At 43.9% G+C, this 19,978-nt stretch overlaps 1 pseudogene across 1 annotated transcript; it reads right to left on the bottom strand.

The window, feature by feature from the left end:
- Positions 1 to 8,359: 8,359 nt before the first annotated feature.
- LOC147427197 (uncharacterized) lies at positions 8,360 to 14,320 on the bottom strand (annotated as a pseudogene). The gene is made up of 4 exons (XR_015186251.1): positions 13,872 to 14,320; positions 13,616 to 13,736; positions 12,328 to 12,859; positions 8,360 to 12,179 (listed from the first exon to the last, which is right to left on the bottom strand). The product of XR_015186251.1 is annotated as an uncharacterized LOC147427197 (transcript).
- Positions 14,321 to 19,978: the final 5,658 nt, after the last annotated feature.

Genomic DNA, 19,978 nt, shown 5'->3' with positions numbered 1-19,978 from the left:
GAGCCGGTCCAATTGGCTCATCAAACAGCGCTATGGAGCCCAAGATATTGAAGTTTGAAGGTGCAATGCATTGCAAATCCTTGCCGAACAAGGCATCTAGGGACAGGTGGCCCAAGTGGATGTCAATGGATACACGCATAGTGCTTGAGTTATGGAGCATACTCGTCTTTTCATATTGCAGATCTAAGCTACGGATTGCAGTTTTATGGCCAGTTGAAGTTTTGTCGGGGGTCGGGTTGGTGCCCACTTGACCACATTGAAGGACATGCCATCTGGTGTTTTTCGGTCTTCAACAGGGTTCAAGAAGGTTCTATATAGTGTATGGAGCTCCAAGAATTGACTGCTTATCAAAAGGAGCCTGGAACAGGAAGTTATAGAAGTTGGAAGTCGGGGTGAAGTTGCCCGGAGTTGGTTGCAGATGAAAGTTCATGTTTTTGCGGCCTCGGTTTGGGGTCTCAAAGAATTTTGAAGTGCGGCAAGGTCATGGAGAAGCAAAGCCAATCATGTGAGCTTTCGATTGGATTTTGCGGCCCGACAATCATATCGCCAGGTGGCAGTTGGTAGGCAGGACAAGCGGGGGGGAAAAGCTGGGTTGCATGAGGCATTTTTAAAAGTGTTTTTGGATTTTTCTGAGGCTTGGAGGGTTGGCCACCCAGGAGGCCGCCATGTGGCAAGGGGATACCCCATATGCATTGGCGGGTGCCACGTATTGAGGATATAAGAGCTACAGCGTGGAGCCATTTGGAGTGTATGAGGAGGTGAGAGCTCCCTTGGTGAGGCGCTATGGTGTTGCCCATTGGGCGTTGCGTTGGTGGCGACAAGGACGCGGCCTAGCAGCATTTTGACCGGAGAAGGCGGAGACATGGTGGTGTTGTTGGGGTGGTACAGGGAGATGACACGGCAGCTTGGGTAGGGCCGGTTCCCGCTCTCGTTGGGGTCCCCAAATTTTTTGAAGACAAGCTTCCCCCCCACTAGAGATATCACTAGTGCTCGGAGAGGGATGGGTCTCGCGACAGAAAAGGCAGGCAGAGAGGGTGCTAGAGGGAAGTCCCACGCCAGTGGCCAATGGAGGAATAGAGACAGTTTGAGAGGGTTCAAAGTGGCCTAGAGTGCAGTTGCAAGCAAGCAACATTGCGAGTTGCCCACCATGCAGGAGTTTCCAAATGAAGTGAACCAAGTGCTACCAATGTAACAAAAATGCTAATATGAGCTCAAGTTGAAGTGAACGAGCTAGAGAAGCTCACATTTTTTCTTTTTTTGGGTCTCTTAGCCACCCCTCTAAAAGAATGTGAACGTGATGGCTCTTTTGCCAATGCTTTTTTGCCAGAGGGTTGTGCCGACAGGGTACGGATTGTAAACGGTGTTGTGTCTATGCAAGAGGAAAGCCATCATTGTTGTCTCTTGGCGAAATTCCCCCTTATCCTCTCTGCTTGTGTGCGTGTGTTCTTGGGAGTGTGTTGGTGTGTGGGCCCCCCGAGGTTTGTTGTGCAAAGGGAGATAGAGAGAGGTTGTGTGTGTGTGTGGAAAGCTATGAATTGAGCAGAGCGGAATGATTGGGTATTTTTGGTGCATTGCAAAGTGTGTGTGTGTGTGTGTGTGTGTGTGTGTGTGTGTGTGTGTGTGTGTGTGTGTGTATGGTCATGTGCAGGCGGTGGTTTGCTTGTGGATAGTGTCGAGCTTTGAAGGTGAACTCTAGTGGATTGAGGCGCTGTGTATACCCTGGGCTATAGTGAGGCATTGTTTTGTGTGCTAGGTGTGTTCCCCTTTCCCTCTCTCCAACGAGATGGAAACCAAGAAAATATAGCAGAAGAGGATCGAGGAAGCTGTTGATACAGCACTAGATATTGTGTATGAAGAAGGAAATGTTTTTTCAGGGTATGATTTGAGGGCTACCTAGAGTGCTATGGGTTGGAAACCAAGTCAAGAGGGATACCACAAGAGTGAATGATTAGAACCTTTGAGCAATTAGTGAGTTCATATTTGAAGGAGCTAATTCAATAGCTTATCAAAGCCTGCAACGACAATTGGGAATATTTCAAAGAAGCTATTATACAAGTAAGTGATGAGCATTATGCAAGATATCACTAACACAGTCCAAGTCTACCAACTTACTCAAAGATTCAAGAACAAGTACAATCAAGACTAGAAGTTGTGATTGATGAGTGTTTTATATATGACGCTACTTTCTTACATGCTAATGATGAAGATATAATTCAAGATGTGCATGAAAAGTTGGGTTTTGCAAATGCCTTTCATGAAGTAGAAATCTTTGAGGGTGAGGCTATACATCCTCAAGATACACAAGGTGAACTTTGAAAAGAACCTATGCATGCAATACATGAGGAAAAGAAATCAAGGGATCAAAATGACAAAGTGGTTAAAGCTTAGGATGATATTGTGCAAGTGTATGAGTGCAACCATATTCAAGTAGACATGCATGAAGGTTTGGTTACATTGATGCTTTTGCTACTGACTCAAAATTAGAGTAAAATTTTTGTGGTACAGATTCTACCCTAGAGTTGATTGATGATGCAGATGTTATAGGTCAAAGCAAGGCCACTGTTGAGAGCCGTAAGACCATGGACTTGGGTATACCAAATTTACAGGGTTTGGATACACCAGATTTTGAGGGCTTGGATGTGCAAGGGTATGTGCTTGAAGATATGCAAAGTGATGATATAGAAAGGGTGCAGACTCCTTTTTTATCAAAATTTTGTGACACAGGCCTCACACTATGGCAGAATGATTATGAACGTGATGATGCTTATTCAAAGGGGGTTCATAGAGAAGTGCAATCTCTTGGTGTTGCATATGATTGGTTGCATTGTGTCGATGATATGGACAGGACAATAGATGTTATTTTCAAAATTCATGTTGAACTTTGTGCTACAGAAGTCCAAAGATATTTAAATGAGGGTGAGAAACTTGAAGAGCAGTCTACAACAAGTGTGGCTAGTATGCATGCCATATGTGGAAATCTTATCTTACAACAGCCTGAGATGTGCAGGATAGAGGAACCTTCTATAGTAGTGGACCTAGAGCTTATCTACTTATTGGATGAAGCTTTGGAAGGATTCTCAAATCGAGCAATCTAAATTTATGTATGAGAAAATTTATTTAAATGCAGCTAATGATGACCTTATGCAATTATTTGGATAATGCTCTACTTGATTTTGAGCATGTGCAAGATAGTGAAATGCTTTCCAATGCATTGGGAGCCCAATGAAGAGAGTTTTTCCAGGGCACTCATGTACTCAAATATGCAATACTAGAATTCCAATGCTAGATGGGGTGAAGTGCATTACCAATGCTCCTACCCGTGATTGCTGATCAACAATTGGATGAGCCAGCTGCTCAGGGGATATGGAAAAATCTAATTATACCCGATGCTATATGGGATTTGATGTTACCCTATGATGTAGGGGATGTTGAGTTAGCTTTTGATCAGGAAGAAACATGTATATGCATCGTTCGAGGCAATTGGTTGATATGCCATTTGATCCAGGCAGAGCTGGATATGCTCATGATTTTGGGTGGTTGACTTATATGCCATATGATCCACGCGGTTTTCATGATGGTTTATGGGTTAATTCATGCTTGTGCTCTATTGATCATAAATTCTTGTGTTGTCCCTATGATCATGATTTTAAGTGGTTGACTTATATGCCATATGATCCATGCGGTTTTCATGATGGTTTATGGGTTAATCGCTTATGCTCTATTGATCAGAAGTTCTTGTGTTTTCCCTATGATCATGATTTCGGGTGGTTAACTTGTATGCCTTATGATCCAGGCGATTTTCATGATGATTTATGGGTTAATTCATGCTTATGCTCTATTGATAAAAAATTCTTATGTTTTCCCTATGATCATGATTTTGGGTGGTTGACTTATATGTCATATGATCCAGGTGGTTTTCATGATGGTTTATGGGTTAATTCATGCTTATGCTCTATTGATCAAAATTCTTGTGTTTTCCCTATGATCCTCAAGGAGGGTATATTGTAATAAGGCCATAGGTTGGAAAAGTTTTAAAACATGCTCACAATGGGCAGTGCTTATAAGTTTACAGGTTTTGCATGAAGATTAAAGATCAATTGGCATAGACCGGAGGCTGTGCAGGTTCAGAGGGGGTGGATGTCGTGCAGCTCCACTTCCATGTTAAGAAAAATACTACAGCAAGTTAAGGTTCTTTGAAGCCTATGTGTTCATTGATCAATGATCAGGGCTTGATAACAAGCTAGCTCAATGCTAAATGTATGCCAGATGCAGCTCTAAAGGGTCAAAACCTCTTGATAATGCTAAAAGATGAGATATTTGAAGCTGTCAAAATTGGAGGTTTATAATCTAATAACTGTAGTACTCAAAATGCTCTACAATCCTATCTTTAGATCCCATCAATTACAGCTATGCTGAAGAAGTTATGACAGTTTGAAGTTGAGTGGATTGCAGATCCGTACCAAATTGGATAACTATAGATGAAGGGTTAGGGTTGAAGTGAATGCATTGCCTTGAAGTGCTCATCTTGTGGAGCACGTCGGTCTTTTAGATCGGAAATCAGAGTTTTGGTATCCAAGATATTGCCAGTTAAAGTTTCATCAAGGGCCAGTGTTGTGCTAGGTTGGTCGCCTCGATCAGTGTTCCATCTTGGAGTTTTTGGGTTGTCAACCAGGTTTTGGAATGCGGTGCACTTACTAGATCAATAAGTGCTCAAGGAGAATCTTGTCCAAAATTTCATCTCCTATAGTGCATTGATAACTGGGTATGCTCAGTTGTAATTGAGTTCGGCACTCGTTTAGTCAAGATTATGCCAAATAGGGCAATGTCATGGGAGGTGCAGATTGTTTTACACCAATGCTAGAAGTTGTTGGAGCCAAATGATATGCTTAGCATTGCCTTGGTCATTATGTATGTTAAATGAGGTGCCCTTAAGAAAGCACATAAAGTTATTGATGAGCTTTCAGTGCAAAAAGTCATCTATTGGGAAGCGTGTTGCACCTAGTTATGCTTCATCAAAGGCAAGGGAGGAATTGAAACCCGTAGGTTAACAAGCAAGGCTCGAGGCCAAGAAGGGAGGCTCGAGGGCAAGAGAGGAGGATCGTAGGCATGGGAGAGGGAGATCTCTCTTTATCTCTCTCGACTAAGCCTTGTGAGGAGCAAGGGGAAGTAAACCCACGAAGTTAAGCAAGGCCCATGAGGAAGCTCGAGGCTTGGTGGGTTCTGCAAGGACATGAACGTGATGAACGTAAAAACGTGAAGGCTTGAAGGAAAAAAGAACAAGAGCCTGGGTTGAAGAGGGAACAAGGAGGAGGGAGGACAAGGTGAGGAGATCTCTCCCCCTCTCTCGACTAAGGCGGACTCTCGCTCTCTCTATCTCTTTTTCACTCAACCTCGGGAAGAGAGAAGGCTCTCTCTCTCTCTCTCTCTCTCTCTCTCTCTCTCTCTCTCTCTCTCTCTCTCTCTCTCTCTCTCTCTCTCTCTCTCTCTCTCTCTCTCATGTAAATTTGGTCCCATAGGTCATATTTGACCTCCGAGGACGATAATAAAATCTCTCTCTCTCTCTCTCTCTCTCTCTCTCTCTCTCTCTCTCAGCAAGCTATCTTGGGACTTCAAGGAAAATCCCTTTCTTGGCATCGAGACTGAGGGAAGTAACAACAGCAAATAGGGCATGAGGGTAAAGAGGGAAGAACGAGGAGAGAGGCGAAGCTCTCTAAAACCTCCAAGGTATAGCACGGGAGAAGCTTTTCTCTATCTCTTTCTCGGCATGAAGAAAGCACAAGCTCTCTCTCTAACTCGAAATTTCAAGACAAATTCAAGGGCTACATAGGCGGTCTTGAAGCCAACGCGGTGGTGGAGTGTGACAGAGAATCTTTGCCACCATCTTTAACATCATCAAGGGGAAGGGCAATACTAAAATAAGAGCTTTGAGAGTTTTTGAAAGCAAAGAATGCAAGAGATTTGAGAAGCTTAAGGGGGATTGAAACAGGAAAAGAGCAACAAGGCATCATTGTCATCAATTTAAGATGTTAATCATTTTGATAAGTCCTGGAGCTGTTAACCGTCCACTTAATCTTGTAAAGGGATCCTAAACTCCTTGTTTTTAGTTTATTCAAATGATGGTGTTGTTAACATCCACCTTGGTTAATGATTAAGTTGCACTTAAGGCACTACTCAAATTAATATTGATTACGGTAATTGCCCAGGATTTCAGTGTCGGTTGATCTCTTTCTCCCACGCTTCCCACAACAAGGGGCCCTGCGCCTTCCCGATTCACGTTGCAACTCTATATTGTCGAGGAAGACGTCCATGGGCTCTTTTGTAGGGCTACATCAGCTCTTTCACAATGACTCCTACAGCGCCATTTTTTTATTAAAGGGCACCACATAAAAGAAAAAACACACACGCTTTTACCATAAAGTGATCCAGTACGCTTCCATATTGGTTGTTGGTGAAGAGGCTATGAATTGAAAATCTGGTATTTCCTACAAACCTCGTCCAAACTTGTCACCAACTTTGTCTGCCGGCTTCCAGAGTCCGACCTGGTGCAGCCCACACACCCTTGCCCATGTCATTACCATGCTGAGCAACCATCCTCAAGACCCTTCTTTCTCTCTCTCTCTCTCTCTCTCTCTCTCTCTCTCTCTCTCTCTCTCTCTCTCTCTCTCTCTCTCTCTCTCTCTCTCTCTCTCTATCTATCTATCTATCTATTTAGCCCTCCGAGTCCCAACTAGACAGCAAATTGTGAAATAGCCTTGCAAGGCAAGCTTTGCCAAGACATTCAGCTCCCACTGTAGGCTTCGATATCAGACCCTTGTCACACTCAGATAGGGAATGAGCGGCCAATTGAAATGTTAAATTCTAATTTTGCAATTAGTTCAAACATGGCTTTACAGTAGGTACATTGACTACATTCATCTAACTTGTGATCCCTAGATTTTCACTTCGAACACTAGGTCTCAAGTTTGTTGACTGGGATTCTAGCCTTATCCATTTTAGCAAGTTGCTTGGACATCTCCTCGAGTTTCTTTGTCCAAGATCCTTTCTTTTTTCTCTTGCCCTTATCATATCAGTTGCTATCAAATAAATTGGAGCTAGAGGTGCAATCAAACTCCTCAGTTTTCATCATCTCAATATATCATTAAAATCTCATCTACTCTTGTGACCCTTGTCCTGTTTGGCTTGTTATTCGAATTTCAAAGTAAGTTTCACCAGATCAATGTATCTCTTTGTGGGGACTGGAATCTCTCTTTTTACTTCTAAACCCGCGACTAAGGAACCAAACCCTCATTCTCTTTTCAGACGCGAGTTTGTGTAGCTATATGGTCCTTAATTTTCTCAACATAGCTCCAAATTTACCTTGTTTAATCCTATCGAGTTCACATAAAATATCTTCATCCCCTCTGTTATTTGAATACTCAAGCTGGAATATTTTGATCAACTTACTATATGTTATGATCCAGTATGCTAGGTAATGGTAGTACCAAATTCAAGCTGCATCTTTCAATGTCTAAGAAAAACATTCTCCCCATTTGTCTTTGTCTTTGTCAATGTCCTTGAGCTCACCATATTGTTCAAAGGCTTGAATATGGACATGTGGCTTGCCTTTCTTTCCTCCTTTGAGCACATGAAATACAATCTTTGAATCAAAGGATCTTTCATGGTGCCTAGACTTCGCTTTTGATATTGACTTGCGTTTTCTAGTCCTTCTCTTGATGTACTGATCAATATCTGCATCCCACTTGTCATTATCATCCATTTTAGTTACAATATTTGGGTCTGGTTTTTGCTCTGTCTTCGTGTGTCCTAACTTGTGACTCTTTCTGCTTCCATCACTCTCATTTATATGTTTTTTTCTTTTTCCCTTTTCTTTCCTCTGAGACTCACCAAATTGTGAGTATCTCTCTACTGTTTCCGACCACCGATGCCTGGATCTCGTAGAGTACTGGGATTCATCCTGTTTCTCCGCCTCTCGCTAATCCAAGGTCGGATCGATTTATTGCCACCCTATGTGTCAGTGTCGAAGTCTCGCTCTCACTCCTTTGGGATTGGACTAACGTGATTTGGATTGTCTACAAATATGGTTGATGGTCTTCTGCCATAGCCAACTCTTTTGGGCAGCATGACTAAATTTGGCTAACTCAGAAATCTGATTGGGAGAGGGATTCCCTATCAAGATCAGTTCATCTCACCACCGTGATTGTTAAAATGGAATGAGTTGGTCACTTCTAACATTTATTCGAGGTTGAGTTAGTAGAGTTAGCTAAACCAGTTCAAAACAAAGACAAGACAAAACTAAAATGGAAATGGAAAAATGATACTGAAACTAGAATATATTCAAATAAGTACAATTGGTAATGAGTACAATAGCATGAGCCGAAAGGATGCTCTGAGATTAATGATAAAAGAGAAGAGTACAAGAGCACGATGTCCTGATGTTGTGCATCCAAAGGGGGAAACTCAGAGAAGATGCCGCTTGCTAGGTGCTGTCAGCTTGAGACAAATTGTTGGTACTTCCGTTGAATTGGCATACTAATAGAGTGGAGCTCGGCAGTGGTTTGGTCGATATCATGCCAAATATGGTGCACTTAAGAGAGCAATAAGTGCTCTAGGAGAATCTTGTCTGAAATATGCATTTGCGTCGTATTGACAACAAGCTAAACAAATTAGAGAGCAACATGTTTAAATTTGTCCTTGGCTTTTAAATTTCATTAATTCTTCTACTCATTCTACATCAGTATCTGTATTATAAACATCAAACAGTTTCACTAATATATATAGTTCCATTCTCAATTCACTTATGTTCTTTCATGTTGTTAAATCAAATGGTCATCAAATTGTGTCAATGTAGCTAACGAAGCACTCTAGTTTTCTTGGTGCCCTAGGCGAGCGCTTTTACAAAGGCGGGCTTGAAAATGCTCCTTTTTGCAATCGTGAGGTGCTCCTTTCTAAAACGCTTACATGTTGTAGCTTGTTTTGTGTAGCAATTGAGAGGCAACCAATCGGAGCTACCCCTAGCGTCTCGAGACAGAGCTTCAAAGGGTGTTTAAAACGCTAGGACCCAAGGAAACCCCAATCGCCGGCATTTTGATGGCATCTTGATATGCCATCCCAACAGTGCTACTGCATGGGCACGAGAACTTTTCCATGACCTTGGTGGTGTTTAGAAGTGCTCCAGCAAAGTGAGCATCTTGAAACATTGCGAGTTTGAGCTACGATACTGGACCTTTGACAGTTTTGATGGTAAATCTTGTACCAAGTTTTGAGGGCCATTCCTGAGGGCCTCGACGAAGAAGAACCAGAATAACATCAACGATCAACTATGGAAAGTGGATCTACCACCAACACCACTAGCAGTCTATGCATGACTGAAGTTCTTAAGGGAGATGAAGATGTTTGTTTGGCTTGAGAATGTGCAACCAAAGGCAAATGCATGAGTTCTATAGAGGACAGAGGCAAAGGCAAATTTGACAAGAACGGCAAGGCGAGTGCTCAGTTAGCTGCCTTGATACCCACGAGGTCCAAGAGTCGTTGTAATAAATGAGAGAAGACTTTTTTTTTGCTCGGGAATACAAAAACAAAGGCAAAAGCAAGAAGTCACAAGCGGTGGAAGGCAAAGGCAAGCTTGACAAAGATATCGGTTGATAAAGATTTGACAAAGGAGATTGGCATGGCGTATGTGGTGGGGCACAATGGCCACGACACCAGATTTCTAGTCAGGTGGTCATCGTCGCAAGTAGCTTCAACCAAGGAGAGGCTTGTGAGCGGCAAAGAGGGGCAAAAAAAGCTCCCCTACAAATGATGTGGACCTATGTGTGTTGGGAGTTCAAGTTATTGGTGTTTGAACCCGTGGGTCGAAGTTCAAGGCACATGCATTTGGCAAGTAACCATCACGACGTATAAAAACACTATAGATGTGCACGCCAATCCATTGTTATTGGCGGGACTATGGACAAGATGTGTTTTCAAACTTTATTGTCTAGGAAAGTTTGGACGTGATGCATTCACAATTCACGAATAGAAATTTTTGGACATAATGTGGTCTACATTTCAATTTTTTATGAGGCAAACGGTGCTCAAACTGGTATTTTTCGAAGGTAAAAAGTTGGTTAAAATTACCGAGGTGTATCCAATAGTCCAAGGCCTTCTGCTAGGGTGTCCTTGTAGCTTCTTCATCGACTTGGTCTTCATGCATATGTCGATTGAGGTAGAGGGGCCAATACAATGGCATCATATCAAAAGCAAGCGGATTCTTCCATGTCAAAGGAACGAGTCAGGTCACCTATATTTTTTAGCACACTAGTGTAAGGGTCTTACCATAGAACTAGGTATCACAATTGCTACCTGGTTGGTTGACTGGAGGCTAAGGGTTTGATTCAACATAGATCTTAGGGGGGGGGGGGGAGGGGTGTGTGTGTGTGTGTGTGTGTGTGTGTGTGTGTGTGAGAGAGAGAGAGAGAGAGAGAGAGAGAGAGCCCTTTTCCTTTTTCTTATATTTGGTGATGGATTTGTCATGTAATTATGTTTGTCTCGCATTTAATCCACTCACAAGAAATCAAACTTAATGACTTGCACCTTTTACAATGCTGTTGTTACCTTTGTTAATCGGTTGCCCACCAGCTTGCAATCACATTCCTCCAAATGAGCTACTACTACATATGCAAGAAACAGAGCCCCTTCTATGCTTGATGCTTACTGACACCAGAGTTAAATAGGCCCAATGCTGCAGCTTTCACTTGGCGCCGGGCGGCTGCCGAGCAATGTTGCTAATTGATGCTAATGACAGGATCAGTCTGTATACAAAGTGATGCCATTCCCCAAATGGACCTCCCCTCTTGGAGGCTGCGAATTGTCCCATTCAGACATCATGAAGTCTGTTGACACAGAACTACTTCTGCGATGCCCACCACGGGGCCTCTCAAATGGAGAATATCCATGCTCTGAGGTAGGAGAAGGTGGGAATCGTACAATTGGCGCATGGCTGCATGACCGCCATGTGTCGCGTTGAAACTCAGGAGGAAAATCCCCATGGAGATACCCTCTCTTTAGCCAAGCATCCACTGCACATAAGTTCCCATAAGTTCGTCTCCTTGCACATAAGTTCGTCTCCATAACTTATGGAGGTCCCATAAGTTCGTCTCCTTGCACATGCTGCCTTGCTGCATCCAATGCCATTAGAATACCTCCAAGTCTCCCATTTCTCTCATCCATGACTGAAGCAGCTTCATCGTTATATGAAGAACAGTCCTTCAATTGTTGCCATGGCACAGCTCTAATCATAGAATTTCTTAGATCTCTTTCTTGGTGAGAATGTAGTATGCTATGAGGAAACCGACCTTGAAGATACATATTCGGATGATTGTAACCCTGTTCCATGAGGCCCTCATTGGTGATGTCATTAAGTATATAGCCATTTGGGAGCATAGCCCTAGATTGTCTGTCTAAACTAGCTAGAAAGCATGCATTCTGCCCCTCAAAGCCTGATAACGCTCTTGCTGGAGACCAGACATCATCATTGTGTCGCCCATGTTTGGGCCGCAACTTATCCCCAACAGAGAGCGCATCAGAGCTCTTTGGACTCGGAACTTCTACCAAATATGAAGACTCAAATCCCATGTGACTGTTGCTTCTTGAGATAGAACCCCAATCAGCCATGGATGGCGGATATGTTATCTGCAAATGTGGATTGTCATATTGAAACACATGTGGAGCCAATGGCCCCCTATCCATGGCCCAACATATGCATCCCTGTTGGCTCCATTCAGCAAGTCGCACGATGGTTTTCGCTCATAGAACGCATTGCTCTCCAGAAAAGTGTTTTCCATAGAGGGTGTAGAGAGTGTGCTTGTCAAGGACATTAAAGGCCTACGTTGCAGCTGACCTTTGGGGCTTGAGAATAACCTCTTAGCCAACCTTTCTCTTCTGTCTATCCCTTCCTCCATGTGGGTACAATTTTTGGCCTCAGGGGCAGTGACCCTTTCCAATGAGCTATTGATAATCTCAGGCTGGTTGCTGCTCTCTACGTGATCACTCTCCAAACCTGCTTCTTGACCCCTACCTAGCATGTTAAGTGACCCGCAATCCCCTGGAGCTTAGCAAGTAGTGTCTGCTCCTCAGGAAGAGCACCCACCTCTTCTTCTATCTGCTGTAGCAATGCTTTCAATTTTGCTGTGATACAAAGCCTGCAAAAAAGTGAACATTAGAAATGATAATAAGACAATTTGGCATACAGAACAAAAACTTCAGCCTTGAAAAATTGTAAATCTAAAGCCTAATTGGAACCATCTAAGCATGAAAAAGGATCGTCAACAATAAGATTGACAAGTATACCCTTGTTGGATGCTTTGCCCTGTCCCTATATCACCCTTTACAATAGGGGTGCCATCAAGCATACGATGATCTTGGCAAACTTCTTTCTTATCATGGCCATGCTCCATCAAGCATCGGTGCGGGTGCTCAGCAATGTCCCTAAAAGGGACATGTGCTTTCCTCTCAACTGGATTAGCACCAGGAGCATCGCTGGTGCCATTTGTATCTTCAGTATCCTCCACAATGGATAATCTCCCATGCAGCTCAGTCACACATTCCAAAATGCCCTTCCTCTGGGTGCTGCTTTCATCTCTTTCCCCTTTTCCATGTTGAATGGGGGAACAAGGAACCTCTCCAGACAACTCTTGCCTTCGCCGTAATCTGATGGTGAAGCGTCACCCATTGAATTCCCATTCAAATCTGTAGGGAACAACAAGACTCTGTCCATAAGAACGCCCTTCGCTTTCAACGCCAAAAACACCTTTTCCATTGCAGCTTCAGCTTCCTTTATGTGCTTAATCTCTGTCTCGAGGCGGATATGCAGGTTATTGACCTGCATAACAAAAGAGGTTACTCCTCACAATCACTTTGTGCACTTCACAAACCAAAGCTGGTGTACATAGATGCTGAGTATCCTTTCTCATCAAGGTCAAGCTTGCCCAGGGAATGAGGTGAATGCGAAGAAAAGGGATGCATTGGAACCCAAGATACATGCGTTGAAATGATGCAGAAAGAGGTAACCAAGTTCTAAAGGTTATCATTTGTCTACACTGGTATGTCATTATAGAAGACATTTCTTAAACTATTACTTCTTTAGTCCCTGCATCTGTTTTGCAAGCCACTTGTTTACCCCACCTCTGGCATAGCTACAAATGATACAAAAGCTTGGTACAAATCAGCGAAAGGTAGAGAATCAGAACATAGTGATGCCTGTTGATCACATTAAGTTAACACTTACAACAACGGAGCCCGTAGCAGACAAATTAGCCACTCCTTACAGCCACCGTCAACGAGGATTCTACAGTACCGCTGGCATTCATGCAATTCTCTAGGATTAAGTGTAATTGCTAATAAGATGTCATTGTTGAGATACCACCATTCCTCATGCAATTCTCTTATAGATTTAGTGAAATTGCTCATAAGATGTCGCTGTTGTCTACGGGGATTCTACAGTATCATCACTCCTCATGCAATTACTTACATTGAAATACTTACCTAAAAACACTTAAGGAAGCTGTCAAGCATTTAACACTGGTTCAAAAGAATCTAACAATCAAACGTGTAGATGTGCTTTCAAGACTTAGCATACCTTCTCGGACATTTCCTGAGTTTGTTGTCTAGCAGATTTCGATGTGGCTCGCTCTGCCAGCAACCTTGCCCTGAGAAATTCTATGGTCTTAGCTGATAAATCATCCACCGTAGCCATATTACTGCCCAAGTTGAGAAAAATAATTTACACAGCATATCTGCCGCTGATTGAACTACAGCACAGCAAAAGAAGCACAAACAAGAGAACCCCGTGCACCGACAGGGGTTTTGATAGACACCCACATTAAGAAAGTTACCTTTCAGCAGTTTGTGGATTGAAGACATTGTCTGCCACAGCTTCATGCTTGACTTTCATTCTTGCCATTCACTGTTCTCCACTGAAGTGCAGAATAATAAAATGGCTACATGGTGCAAGAGAAAAACTATCTCTGTTGCCTGAAAGCTGAAAGAACATGAGTTGGACAAAGCTAAGCTAGTTTTAGTTAGTCACACCTCTGTGTGTGTGTGTGTGTGTGTGTGTGTGTGTGTGTGTGTGTGTGTGTGTGTGTGTGTGTGTGTGTGTGTGTGTGTGTGTGTGTGTGTGTGTGTGTGTGTGTGTGAGAGAGAGAGAGAGAGAGAGAGAGAGAGAGAGAGAGAGAGAGAGAGAGGGAGAGATCTCAAAAAAACACACACAAGCACAGACGCAGGTAACATGTCCTAGCAGAGCAGCATGATGAAGGAAAATCGGCCCTGCTTTAACAAAGTGAAACGGGGGTTATAATGTGGGGGGACCGCACCGTGTGAATCGATCTCCTTGTCTACAGGAAAGTGTGTGTGTGTGTGTGTTTTTAACCTAGCAAGGCGCCATAGTCGATAGAGGTTGGCTTCGTGTCGGTACTCGGTAGGTCGAGTCGAGAAGAGGAAACCGTTTTGGAGTGGAGCGGGGGAGAATCTGGAGAGGCACGTCGCAAGAAAAGTATGTGCTCACTGGGCTTTGCGCTTTTGCATGCAGCTTGGGTGATAAATGAAGCTTTAATGGTAAACCCTCCTGATTGAATGCCTAAAATTGATGGGCTTTGGACCAAAAGTGGTCAGATTTGTTCTAACGCTACTAGGAAATGTCAAAGCTAGAGTTTCACTTAACAACTCCCTCTCACACCCGTTTTCCCTTAATCGATCGGTCACACAAGGATGCCCACTGGCCCCTCTCCTCTTCGCCACAGCAACCGACTCACTAAACTAGCTAATCAAAGCCAAAGTGGTTGAGGGCAGCATCAAGGGCATCTCCCTTCCCAATGGCAGGCGCGGATGACACCAAGGGCTTTCTACACAATGATGAACAATCACTTCGGAAGTTTTGGGAATGCTATCAACCACTCCAAAACTGGCATCAGAGCTTTGCACTCCCCCCTCCCTAGCTGGATCATCGAGCAAGGCTGCTCTGTTCTACGAGACGGAGTTATCTTCCGTCTGCTAGGAATTCCATTTGGGTTCAAAGTCACCATGAAGCAAAGGTGGAACTGGGTCCTGGAGAAATTCGCAGCCAAAATGAATCGATGGCTTGGATTCCAAGCTAACCTAGCAGGCAAGGCTCTAGTTATCAAGCATTACATTACCAACTATGTGCTTTACTTCCTTTCCTGCTAGAGACCCCCCGATAATCACTTAAAAGACTTTATCAAGATCTGCAAGAACTTCCTCTGGACAGGTGACCCTCTCAGGAAAGGGATAGCTAGAGTCAAGTGGGAGTTCCCTAAGGAGCAAGGAGGGCTAGGAATAACCAACGTCATTGACTGGGCGGACAAACTAGCAGTAAAACTCGTTCTTAGAGCCCTCGACCAACCTAAAGAGGAATGGGCCTCCCTCCTTTTTCGGCACGTAGATAAGTTTCAACTCAAAGGAATCCAAGGGGTCGACAACATCCCAAGGTGTACCCTTTTCTTTGGTCCAATAGAAGTAATAGCAAAAGGCTCTTACCTCCTCAAATCTATTTGGAAGGCCTGGAACAGATATAGACCCGAGCCTGAAAGTCAATTGGGAATCAAAGCACAGCCTCGGTATCAGAGCCCAGGAATCTTTATGGTGGTCGTTACCCCCAATCCCCCCCCTTACCCAAGCTCAGGGTAGGACAGCTAGACGTATCCACAACAAAGGATTAACCTCCTGGAAGGACCTTGTAAAGAATGAGGATGCAAGAGAGCTACACAAGACAAGCACAAAGCACACAGAGATGGAAAGCTTCTTCTTCTTCTTCACAGAAAAGAGAGTACAAAATCACTAAGTGCTAAAGCTGAAAAGTAGCACATATGTACATGCGGTCACTAAGTGTGAACTCGCTAGAAGCGTACTAGGCTGGCACTATAAGTGTAGTCCAGCTGTAGAATCACTGGCAGAGATCCTCCGTGTCGGTCACCTAACGCGCCAGTGAGTAAATGCCGTAAGCGGCTAAGACCCGTAGTGGATGCCAGCTCAAGGTGTAGAGCTCGACATCTCAACACTCCCCCTCGAGCTCTGCATGTCGCAGAGTCCAAGCATAGTCCGAAAACGTCGAAGCTTCTCAGCTCCGAGGGCCTTGGTAAAGATATCCGCTATCTGCTCCTCTGTGCTGACGTAGACCAAGTCGATGTCTCCCGCCAACACTCGCTCTCGAACGTAGTGGTAATGGACCTCTATGTGTTTGGTCCTGGCATGGAACACTGGGTTCCTAGCCAACTGCATGCTGCTGAGGTTGTCACAATGGATGAAAATCTGCTGGTCCACCTGCACTCCCAAGTCCTCAAGTAATGTGCGTAGCCAAGCTACCTCGCACGACGCAATTGCTGCACCTCAGTACTCGGCCTCTGTGCTCGATAAAGCAACCATAGGCTGCTTTTTGCTGCTCCAAGTAACAGCAGCACTCCCAAAAGAGAACATGAAGCCACTCGTAGATCTCCTATCAACAATGCTACCTGCCCAATCTGCATCTGTATACCCATACAATGCTAATGGTGCATCTGCTGCATAGAACAATGCGTAGTCAAGAGTACCTTGCACATACCTAAGTGTGCGTCGTACTCCATCCAAATGTGGCTTCCTCGGAAGTTACGTGAACTGACTCTCCAAGCCTACTGTGTAGCTCAAGTCTGGCCTCGTGATAGTCAAGTAGATTAGACTACCCACAATCTTCCTGTACATGTTGACATCCTCAACAACATCACCCTTCTCTGCACTCAGCTTTGCATTCACATCCAAGGGAATAGAAATTGGCTTACAATCATCCATACCATACTTTGACAGCATGTCCAAAGCATACTGTCTCTGTGATAGCCATACACCCTCTGGAGTCCTGATCACCTCAATGCCAAGAAAGTAGCGCAACTCACCCAAATCTTTCATTTCAAACTCCTGTTTGAGAAGGCCCTTCACATGGTCAATCTCCATAGCATTGTCACCCACAATAATAAGGTCATCTACATATATGGTAATGACCACAATCCCCACATCACTCTCACGTACATAGAGTGAATGATCAGCATGAGCTCTCCTAAAACCAATACTGACAAGATACTTGGCAATCCTGTCATACCATGCTCTAGAGCCCTGCTTCAAACCATACAAAGCTTTGAGAAGTCTGCATACATAATCTGGGTAACCTGGATCGACATAACCAGGTGGCTGATCCATATACACTTCCTCTTGCAACTCACCATTCAAGAAGGCATTCTTTACATCCATTTGATGCATAATCCATCCTCTAGATGCAGCCACTGCTATGACAGCTCTCACAGTCGTCATCTTTGCCACTGGAGCAAAGGTCTCCTCATAGTCTATGCCATACGTTTGTGCATAACCCTTTGCGACCAGCCTTGCCTTGTGACGCTCAATGTTACCATCAGCCTTATGCTTGGTTTTATACACCCATTTACAGCCAATAGCTTTCTTGCCACTTGGCAATGGCACCAACTCCCATGTGTCGTTTGCTTCCAATGCAGCCATCTCTTCATTCATTGCATCATCCCAATGCACATTTCCAACTGCATCTTCAAAACATGTGGGCTCCACATCCTGTATCACCTTAGCCATGTAGGCTTGGTGATGCGTTAGATACCCATCATAAGTCAATTTCTGAACTGGATTTCTGACTTTATTAGATCTGCGTGGTCCTGGGTCACTCCTTTGCCCTCCAGCATCTTCTTGTACTTTCCTTACACCAGGTGTCCTAACAGCCGGAATTCCAAATTCCTCATCAAGACTTTGTTCAGAACCATCTGAATCCATGTCTACATGTGAAAAACCGGATGATGCATCAGCCATAAGATCAACCTTTTCCTTTCCTTTTCGTGATACATTCCCTGTACCTGTTGGTGGAGTAACCTGCGTACGTAGTCTACCATTCCATGGTTTCTCAACAGAGCCACGAGAAGAGGACTCTTGTGGTCCACTCAAAACCTGTGACTGTGGCCTCACATTTTGTACAACCACATCATCTTTTACATCAGCCCCAATAGTGCCATGTGCATTACTGTACCAGCTGCTCATCTCATCAAAGACTACATCTCTGCTCACTCGTAATTCTCGTGTAGTAGGATTGTAGCACCTGTACCCCTTTTGTTCAAGGGAATATCCCACAAGAATACATTTCTCTGCTTTAGGATCCAATTTCCTACGCAACTCATCTGGTACATGCACGTAAGCTATGCAGCCAAACACTTTCAAGTGTGCCAAATCAGGCTTTGTACCTGTAAACTTTTCCTCAGGTGTTACATCATGCACCGCAGCTGTAGGTGTCCTGTTCATAATGTACACAGCTGTATTTACAGCTTCAACCCAGAAATGATGAGGCATGTTCTTCTCATTCATCAATGCACGTGCAACCTCTGCAATGTGCCTGTTTTTTCTTTCTGCGACCCCATTCTACTGTGGAGTATATTTGCATGTAAATTGCCTTTGTATACCATGCATTCGCAGAAAATCTGAAAAATCATTGGAGAAGTACTCTCCCCCTCCATCTGACCTCAATGTCTTGATTTGCATATCTGTCTCCTTCTCAATCATGACTTTGAAGTCTTGAAAGTGACCAAACACTTCACTTTTGTTACGCATGAAGTAGACCCATACTTTCCTTGTATGGTCATCAATGAAAGAGACATAATACCTGCAACCATGTATACTTGCAGTATCAGTTGGACCCCAAACATCTGTGTGCACCACCTCAAGTGGCTTTTTACATACATTGCACTCATGTGGAAATGAGCCCTTTGACTGTTTTCCAAACTGGCATGCTGCACACACTTTATGCATACCATCCACCTTGAATTTGGGCAAACCTTTTACAATCTGTTTTGATTGCATGCTGCGCAATCTCTGCTCATTGACATGGCCAATGCGTTTGTGCCAAATGTCAACATCAGCCACAACACCTGTGCCCTGTGCAAATAATGCAGCTTTTACCTCAGGCATGTCTACATTCAGTGTAAACATTCTGCCCACACATTTGCCCTCTGTGATCAGCTTACAGCCATTCTGGAAATCTTCTACATAACAGCCATTTGGATTGAAGCGAACCTGCAAACCCTGCTCAACCATTTGTCCAACAGAAACAAGATTCTTTGTAATGTTTGGGACATGAAGTACATCTGCTATGTACTTTGATTTCCCACTCTTCGTATTTAGAGGTATGTCCCCTACATGAGCAATGGGGTGAGCTGTGTCATCTCCTCTCTGCACATAGCCTGACACATCTGGTTTGCGCATATCTCTAAACCACTCTCCACGAGACGTCATGTGATTAGAGGCACCTGAATCCACATACCAAACATCATCTTGGGTGGAATTCTCTGCAGTCATTGTATTCATTACATGTTGCATAACAAACATGCGCTCGTTTTTGCTGTCATCTGCATCTCTGCTAGTAGATGCATAGTTGCCCTGTTCTCTCTTTCTACTTGCTTTTCCCTTTGGACAGTCACGTGACATGTGACCTCTTTCACCACAAGTCCAACATTCTCTGCTATCTGGAGTATGTTGCTGCCTGCTTGATCCTGCACCACGACCTCTTTGACTCCCCCTGCCTTGAGACTGGTTTCCCTTGCCACCTGTATTGTTTTGATTTGATTGACCTTCCAGAAATTGGCCCCTGCAACCCCTTGGGCCTCGACCACGACCTCTACCTCTACCTCTGTTGGAGTTAGAATAGAAGGCCTGTTCAGAATTATTTCTGCCATGAGAAGAAGATGTGTCAAGGTTCTTCTCCTCAAGAATAAGCATAGAAATCAAATCTTGGAACACGGGGATGTCGTCTCTTGTATTCATGGAAGACCTAAAATGTACATACTCATCTCCTAGACCATCCAAGCATGCACGGACAATGTCATCGTCTTCCACTGAGACTTTAATAGATCCAAGAGCCTCAATGATACTCTTGATCTTCAAGGCATAATCATTG

Source organism: Adiantum capillus-veneris, chromosome 24 (genome assembly GCF_014529385.1).
Source record: "Adiantum capillus-veneris isolate H3 chromosome 24, ASM1452938v2, whole genome shotgun sequence".
NCBI classification, from domain to species: Eukaryota; Viridiplantae; Streptophyta; class Polypodiopsida; order Polypodiales; family Pteridaceae; genus Adiantum; species Adiantum capillus-veneris.
Note: the sequence above shows the minus strand (reverse complement) of the source record. Positions and strands in the feature narration are given on the sequence as shown.